Below are 8,925 nucleotides of genomic sequence, written 5' to 3' on the forward strand. Positions count from 1 at the left end.
CCTAGCAGGGTTGTACTATTGAATTTACACTGTCCCATACTAGCAATGTAATATGTATGTAATACATGTCACATGGATATTTGTGAACATATAAAAATAGAATAGCGAATGCACTAGTGTTTTATCTCAGTTGAAGAAAGTTTCGAAGGATAGAGGGACAACTGTGCAACCTATGGTTAGGTTATTGGAAGCCTCGGTCATGACCGAGGTCAACTATGGCTGCGGAACATTGGTGCTTGGAAAGGTTGGGGAAGATTTGTTAAATGCTTTCCAGAGGAATTGTTCTAAGATATTTCTAGGTCTAGGTTCTACGTCTAGTCTTAGGTCTTCTAGGGTCTATGGTTTATTTCTAGGTTCGACTGACCATATATCAAAAAGTGAATTACATTACAACACCAATAGTTAATGCCAATGAACCTGCTGCAAAAGACCTTTTAGGTTATTAGCTGCTAAAACGGCGAGAATAGCATTAAAACATTCTCTTGATTTGTATTTACTTGAATGAATTGACTCGTTTCGTATTGTCTTCTCTTTAGACCTGGTGGAATTTCTTTAAGTAATGATTCTGGAACTGTTTTAAATTTTTGATTTCGGCTATAATGATCGCATTTTGGTGTAAGCCTTATTTAATTTTTATAAAAAGCTTGCTGAGGATGGCTCTTGGATATAAAGCCGAAGTATTCATTTAAGGTCTAGGAACATTTCTCTGTCTTGTATCAATCCCCCATTGTTTTACTTGTTGTTGTTTTTAAAATTTTGATTTAGAGTTGGGTGGAGGAGGGGCATAATCAGCTGTGTTGGCAAATGGCTTAGTGCTGCAATGAGTCGTTAGTAGTAGTTGTAGTAGTATATCCAATCTCTGGTTCCTTGCATCTTGGCTAAGTTATGAGCAAATCAGGAATTTTGTTTGAAAATTGTCTTTTGAATCGAAGTTTGTACTCATCTTTTTATACAAAGTATTATTTGTATAAGTTTTATGATATATCTTTATTGTTATATGTATAAATATTTTGTTGAAAAGAATTTTGTTCCTGACTGTCATACCCTATCCCTCCACTAGCATTTGGCTAAAATCAGCCTTACTATGATTCTTACTATGATGTATATACTTAATATGCATGCTTAGTATACTTACTATGATTCTTTTTTGCCCATGGTCGTTTTAAAGGGGATCTTAGTTACGTAATCTTCTTTCTCGGAAGCTATCGCTATGACTGGCTGTGTATTAAACTGGTGCTACCTTACCGGTCAGGGTATATTCACACTGTCTCGACCGACCTGATCTAGTGCTCCTATCTTGCTGATTTTGAAAACATGAATTAGCGAAGGTCAACTAAAATAGTTATTATTTGGCGAAGGTTCTGCTGAGTCTCGAACGAGGAAAATCTTGGTTATCTCTTGATTATATGTATATTGCTTAGAGAGTACAATAAGAATGTTACTAATATGATTTACAGACAAACGCTCAAATAAATAACTCTTACAATCGAAGCAAGTTTGTCCTTTCCATAGACTGTGGTACCGTGGTACCACAGTGGTACCGTGTGGTACTAGTGTTACCATGTACCAGTCAACTTCAAAAAGGCACAATGTCTCTGTTTTCTTGACCCTGTTTAGTATTTTTCCCAACCACAATTTTCGGCTATTACGTCAATTTCTTATCCCAAATCTCGTAATACGTCCGGGAAGTTAACGCTCATCAGAATGCCCTTGACATCTGGTATATTATATCTGATCTACTTATTGTTTTTCTTCTAATTCCAAAATTAGGATTATTAAGTTAATTTTGTTTATTAGACTATTTAATTTAGTTGATCCTACTTATTGCATATGCCTATCTGCCTTAGTTCTGGTTTAGCAGAATAGACTATAAAAAATAAGAGAAAATAATTATTTTTATGCAACTCGAGCTGCGGGTCAGTTTTGCCTTTCTCAAAAGTTTTCATGACTACTTATTAGGCTTTTAAGAAAGCTTATTAGGCCTAATTATGCCTATTAGGCTTAATAAGGCCTATTAGCATTCGAAGAAAGCCTAATAAGTCTTTTATCACTTTGACCAAATTTATCACTTTGATGGTATTGGTTTAACAGACCGTTTATCAGCAAATGGGACTACATGGGGAGGGATGAAGTGGCTGGATGAGCTAAGTGGAGGAGAAGTGTAAACAGCTGATTGGTCTTGGGTGGATTTCGACTAAGAGGCGTTGTAGCACTTCCCTATAGGGCTGTTCTTTTGCACTAAGATATTATATCTAAGATCTCACATCTTTCTCCAAAAATTTCTGTTTTTTTAACTCATCTTTGTTCTAAGATCTTACAGCTCACTGATGTTAACAAAAAGTTTGAAAGACGCCATCTCTCTGCCATATAGAACAATGATGAGAGAACTTTGATGATGTACTCATCATTGTTCTTAGACCAACAAATAAACTTTCAAATGGGGATAAATCAATTTATTTAGAAAGTGAAAAAACAGGTACAAAAGTCCAGATATCTCGATCACATATACAGGGACCGTCTTCAGTAGAAATACTAAAATAATAAAATTGAAACTAGCATATTTATATACAACAAAATAAATAACTTTTCGGGTCATTGACAAAATAATGAAGAAATTAAAGGTGTTATGTCGAAAATGTTCTTAGACCGCCGATCAGAGCAGAATTATGAAAGATGTTTGCAAAAGAGCGCTATAAGATGTAAGATCTTAGTGCTAAGATTTCACTTTTAAGAGTTCTTCATTAAAAGATGTAAGATCTTTGCACAAAGATGAGTCAAAGAACAGCCCTTATAGTGTTAGGAAGTGGGATTGAACCACATTCTTTGCATAGCTTACTATTTGATTATCGATCAGTAAAACATCAATGATGACGAAGATTACATTGCATTTCCATCATACAAACAGATGAAACAGCGGGGAACTAATGTGAAACAGTCTTTTTTTCTTCTTTTTTTCAGTCATTATTCGTCTTCTTCTTCCTCTTCCAGGTTAGTTTTTTCTTCTTAATACACTGGCGCCGTTTTAGATGAAAGCCATAATTGAGCTTAGTTATTTACACGAGTTTATCACACAGTTCCACTCTTATTACTGGTAGGGGCCCACATTTTGTATGCTTTAGGACTAGGAAAAATATTTATTTTTCAACAAAAACAAAAATTTATTTGGCCAATGTAAGAGATCAGTTTCAAACACACAAATATCTAACTTTTCGAACGGCATTCTTATTCTTTCGTCAGTTCTAACTTTTGCAACTAAGTTTTTTTCGGCAGTATTACCTGGCTTACTTTGAACTAAGTACTTTGTTGCGAATTCTTGATGGGCAAATTTGCTTTCTTCCTAATTTTTGTAGTTTTTTGTTTAAGTTTGACAATGAGGCTTTAGTTGGAACTTCTTTGAACTTCCTTTAAGTAATGATTCTGGGACTGTTTTAGTTTTAAAACTGAGAAAAACGGAACCTTTTAACGTGCTGTGCTGGAAAATATCAGTATAGAATCGCTATCAAATAAATGATGTTAGGTCAAATATAAATTCAAACAAGAACGGGGGGCGGGGTGTAAACCAAAAAAACACTTATTTGAGTTAATAAAGATAAATTAAGACTTGTTGAAGCTATTATAAAGCAGTCAAACCAAATAATACGTTTAAAATAGCAAGTTCAACTTTTCATCGCCTTTTATTTTACTTATTATTTCATTTTTATATGTGCTTTGCTGAGGACAGCTCTTGGATATAGAGCCGAAATATTCACTTAGGCAAAAATATAACCCTCTTATATTCATACCCCATTGTTTTACCTGTTGTTGTTTGTCAATGAAACAAGTACCCAAAACTATCCTTGGACAACTCCTCTTTAATTTTTTTTAAAATTGCTTTCTTCAGTCATTCGAAGGGTTCACCGTTCAGAGATTCGTGGCTTCGAGTATCTCAGCTGCGTGGAAAAAAAAAAGTACTTTTCGCCCTATAACTGTTCATTTTTTTTCAGATCAATAAACTGCTTGACAAAGCCATTCAAATTGCCTTTTTTGGCAATTACTGTGACAGGCAGATATTGAATTTCGTGTGCCAGTGCTTTTTTAATTAGAATTTGTGCTTGTTTTTTTTTTTTTTGCCTAATTATCATTTATAAAAGTATTCAGCTGGGAAACTGTATTTTGTTTCGTCGCTGAGATACCTAATTCAAGATCTCTATAGTGAGCATTTTTTTCCTCTAAAAGGCATATTTAGTGCTTTGGTTTAAATTTTCTTGCGGTTTTGTTCTGAGTTGATGAGTCAAGATAGCTTTTTAAAAATAAAAAAACGATGCTTAGAGACTGGTGACAGGTATTTTACTGGTGACTGAAATGGAAATCCGATATTTTCAAATACAACCAACTTCTTTTACGGTGTAGAATTCAGATATATACACATTTATGGTATTTCTAATTTTGAATTCATCCAACAGTTATATATATATATATATATATATATATATATATATATATATATATATATATATATATATATATATATATATATATTTGTCTATACATTTTTGCAACTATTAGTTTTAAATTATTAAACTTATAGCTGATTTGTTAGGTTTGTTACGATCGCTTTGAATTTAAAAACCATAAGCTTCAAAATGAGAAGTTTCTCTGCACCTCTAGATCCCTCTCGTAAGCTTAAGTTCATTTTTTTTAAAGGAGTGGAAAGGTCCCTGAGTTCACTAAAATATGCGTTGCTGTCCGTGCTAAAATTCAATGTGCAATACTGAGAAGGGTAGACAACATCTTCTTGAATTCTAACAAGCATACATTTTTATAGATTCTCTGTTGTAATTCCTAATAATTTAAATATTAATTCCTTAAATTAAATTTCTTTAGGAATTAATTCGTTATAATTAAAATTAGTATTATAATTAAATTTATAATTAAAAGGAATTAATTCGTTATAATTAAAATTATTTTGATAAATAATCATAGTTATTCCTCCAGACATTTCTGATGAATTAAATGGTAATTAGAAATAGTTGAGACTTCTTAATTCTCAAACATGTACATAATATTCTATTTATAATTCTGAATTTTGGAATTTCCATATTCCAACTACTGGCTATTTATTTTTAAGTTCTAGCAGGTTTTTGGGAATTATTTGTTTATTTCCTCAAGAAAAGGGGAATTCCGTGATTTTTTTTTATTTGTTTAAATACTGGTAGTATCTTCTTAAGATGCTAAATTTTATAAGTCGTTCATTGTATTTGTTAGATTTCCCTATAATAGGGAATCAGTGGTGTCAAGTCTCTTAATAGGTCTTTAATTTTTGTGATTAGTTTTCTGTTGCGAAACATCTGTCTTCAACAACATACAATACCTACTAACTTAATCAACAATTGGAGTTAATTTCTCTTCGGATCTCTCATGGACTGAGCATCTCAGTAAAATTAGATCCTCTTGCAACAAGAAATTAGGTGTTATTCTAAGATGCAAAAGTCTTCTTCCTGATGATTCTCTTCTGCCACTTTTCAATTCGTGCATCAGACCTGTCATGGAATATGCATGTCCTCTCTTCGCTGCTGCACCAAAACGCCACATGGCTCCACTCCAACATATCCAAAATAGAGCAGTGCGTGCAGCAACCTCTGGCAGCACAAAAGCCAAAACCCCACAGCTGATCCAGGAACGTTTCGATGTGGCGTCCATGTCGGTTTTCTATAAGTACTTGTATAACCCTCCATCAGAGGATCTATCGAAGCTCGTTCCTGATAAAGCAAAGCCCTTGCGATCAACTTGTCGAAGTACAGCTCGTCAGGACTACCTTGAGCAGGGTACTCCCCGCCAAGAATATCTAAAAACGAGTTTCGCCCGGCGATCAGTTGTCACATGGAATTGCCGGCAGAGGTAATCCCGAAAAATCATTCCCTTGACGCATTCAAGCGGAGGTATAACAAGTACCTCAGTGTTAGAAAATGAGGTAACTATCAGGACTAGCGGAAAATCATCATTTGTGATGGAACCGTGAAGCCTGTAATAAAAAAAAATAATCAACAATTAATGTATCAATAATATTATAGCATATTAACATTGGTTCCACCAATAACAAATATGCATAATTTAATACCCAGAATGGGGAAACAAGTCTTAGAGTTGGAATTTTCCATATTTCATTTAGGAACGGTATCCTTAAGTTCTGAATGCCATAAATTTTCGGAGTTGTTTGTTTTATTTCGTCAGTAAAGAAGTATTTCCTGATTGAATTTTTTTATTTGGTTTTGACAAATTTTTGAGATTATCTTGTCATGAGCAATTAGTAGTTATGTAGACTCCGTGAGTCTACATCCATTTGGGTAAACTGAACTCTCGTGTCCATTTATTTATCATTTCTGTTAATATTAATAGCATATTAGGATACAATGATTTGTCATATATTATTATAATTTATCTTGCGTCATAATTCGTCCGTATTGTACATTTATAGTATATTTACATTTTGGTAAGCTGAATCGTTTTGAAAATGTCCGTTTATTTATCAACTCTTAGTCATGTCGATAGCAAAGTGGGGACAAAGTATACACCAGAGTGGTTCATTTTACCCCAAATTGGTAGTTGGTTCAAAATGCCTGGTTTTGTTCAAATTTACGCGATTTTGCCTCGTATCAACACGTTTAATTTGGTTTTAATTTTTTCAGAAGTTTGGATGCGTTTCGCTCCTGTGTGGTCAACCGTATTTATAATTTCGCAAGAGGTTCTTCGTCTACGGATTATGTAGCAGTTGCACGATTATTTAGGTTTATATTTGTGATGTAGGTAGTATATATTTGACAATGGATAATCCCGATACTGTGAACGTTCAATTTTTACCTTTTTGTTATGTCAGTAGAAAAAATATTTCATTACCAAAGAGAGGAAAAGAGATTACTTTGTAGTATTCCACATTAAAAAGTTTGCTTTAGTTTCATTGGTTTAGATCATATTTTCGTAAGCCAATTATATTGCTCCTCTGTTCAGGAGGGACTAGAACCCCACCCTTTTTGAACCTGATGGGTTTTGAAACCTCCTGTATGAAATTTTAAGCAAATAAAAAGAAAGAAAAGTTTTTCAGCATCAGGGTTTCTTACAAGTTATTCCCTATTTTTTTCTGTGCCCGATCTTAGAATTGTTCTTATTTTTACGTATTTTCTTAAATAATTTAGAAAAAAAAATAATGTATTGCCGTCTTTAATATATTCAATACAAGATTCTATTTAAATAATTTAATAGAAAGGTTTTAAGTCAATATAGTAGTTGGGTATGTCTGTAAACTTTGTAAACCGTCATACATTGAGTAGAAGATGATACTGAAACACTATGTAAACTGTGAAAGGGTTGAAGGCCCGAGCAAAGTGGGGCCACATTTGCAAGGGGGCTAGAACAAATAGAGGAAGGTGACCTGGTTTTATATATTCTCTTAGGGAAGGCGTCATAACATCTAACCGTCAGGAGCACTAACGTCAGGACATCGACAAAATCCGTCATAACATCGACATAAAATCCGTCAGAACCACTAACCGTCATAACATCTAAAATTTTAAAACTTTAGTTTTTTGGGGTTTAGGGGGAAAAGGTACCTAGGTTAGGTTACATATTTAATATATGCTATGCTTTACCTCATCCCCCTAATGTGCAAATTTATAGCCGAAATTTGTTTCTAAACTATTATATACTTATTACTATTATATAAACTTATAAGTTTTTTGTCGATGTTATGACGGTTAGTGGTTCTAACGGCTATATGTTGTGACGTTTAGTGCTTGTGACAGTTAGTCGAAATGGTAGCACCCCATTCTCTTATTATTATGCTAAAAAGATGATAGGAATGTATAAAGCAGAAATAAAGTCGGTGAAAAGCAGTGCTATGATTTATTTCACGCTTGCCGGGATACGGAAAGATAATCGGATTTTGCTGCTCACACCGTTACTCCTGCTCACAAGTTTATGGAATACTACTACTACTACTAACAACTCACCGCATCACCAAGCCGCCTGAGGCTAACACAACTACGCACGCTCCTCCTCCATCCCAATCTATTCAAAAGCCTCCCGTTTAACACCCGCCCACGAAGTTCCCATTTCCTTTCAATATTTCTTTATGACCTCCTCCCGCCCCAGACGAGGACGACCTGCTTTTCTTTTAGCCCTAGACAGTTGGCCGAAAAAAACAATCTTCGATAATCTGTCATCGTTCATCCGCACAACGTGCCCTAGCCACCTCAGCCTTTCTTTCATTATACCCCTAGAGAGCCACGTGTATTGAACCACATGTCTCATATAGATTATTGTTTGAAATACGGTCAGTCAGCCGGGTACCCAGAACAATCCTTAAGCAATTTCTCTGGAAAACATCTAGCAAATCTTCATCCGCTTTTCGGAGCGCCCATTCTTCAGAGCCATATTTGACCTCCTGTCATCACCGTAGCTGCTAATATTCTCATCTTGGTTTGCAGACGTATCTTCCTTTTCTTCCAAACTTTTTTTTAACTTTGAAAAAACACCCTGAGCGTTTGCTACTCTATTTTTAACATCTTCACTTCTCCTACCCTCTTTACTAATAATACTACCAAGGTAAGTGAACCTGCCCACCTTATTAATCTTTTCGTTACCCAACGTCACCTTTTCATCTTCACATATTCCTAGCCTTAGTGACTTAGTCTTTTTAACATTAATTTTCAAACCTATCCTAGCACCCTGAATTCGCAAAACCTCTAAAACTTCATTCATTTTTCTCAAACTTTCATCTACGATGATGGTTAAATCATCAGCATAATCTAAGTCAATGATATTTTTTCCTCCTCATTGATTCTGTGGTTTCCCATTGCATTTCCTGTACTCCTTAAAACAAAGCCAATAAAAATGATCCATTTAAAGTGGGGTAGAACAAAACCCTGCTTAGTTCTTGATATAACACTAAAC

General features: G+C 34.5%; 1 protein-coding gene across 1 annotated transcript in view; it reads left to right on the top strand.

Moving 5' to 3' along the window:
* LOC148954746 (mitochondrial uncoupling protein 4-like) overlaps positions 1-6,931 on the top strand; it is a 67,988-nt gene extending 61,057 nt beyond the window's left edge. Inside the window, exon 9 of the mRNA XM_089086498.1 lies at positions 6,666-6,931. The gene's annotated coding sequence lies outside the window, so the exon portion shown is untranslated. The remainder of the gene's footprint in view (positions 1-6,665) is intronic.
* Positions 6,932-8,925: the final 1,994 nt, after the last annotated feature.

The sequence above is a fragment of the Artemia sp. Qi Xiang Cuo genome, chromosome 3, assembly GCF_049724085.1.
Source record: "Artemia sp. Qi Xiang Cuo chromosome 3, ASM4972408v1, whole genome shotgun sequence".
Lineage (NCBI taxonomy): Eukaryota > Metazoa > Arthropoda > Branchiopoda > Anostraca > Artemiidae > Artemia > Artemia sp. Qi Xiang Cuo.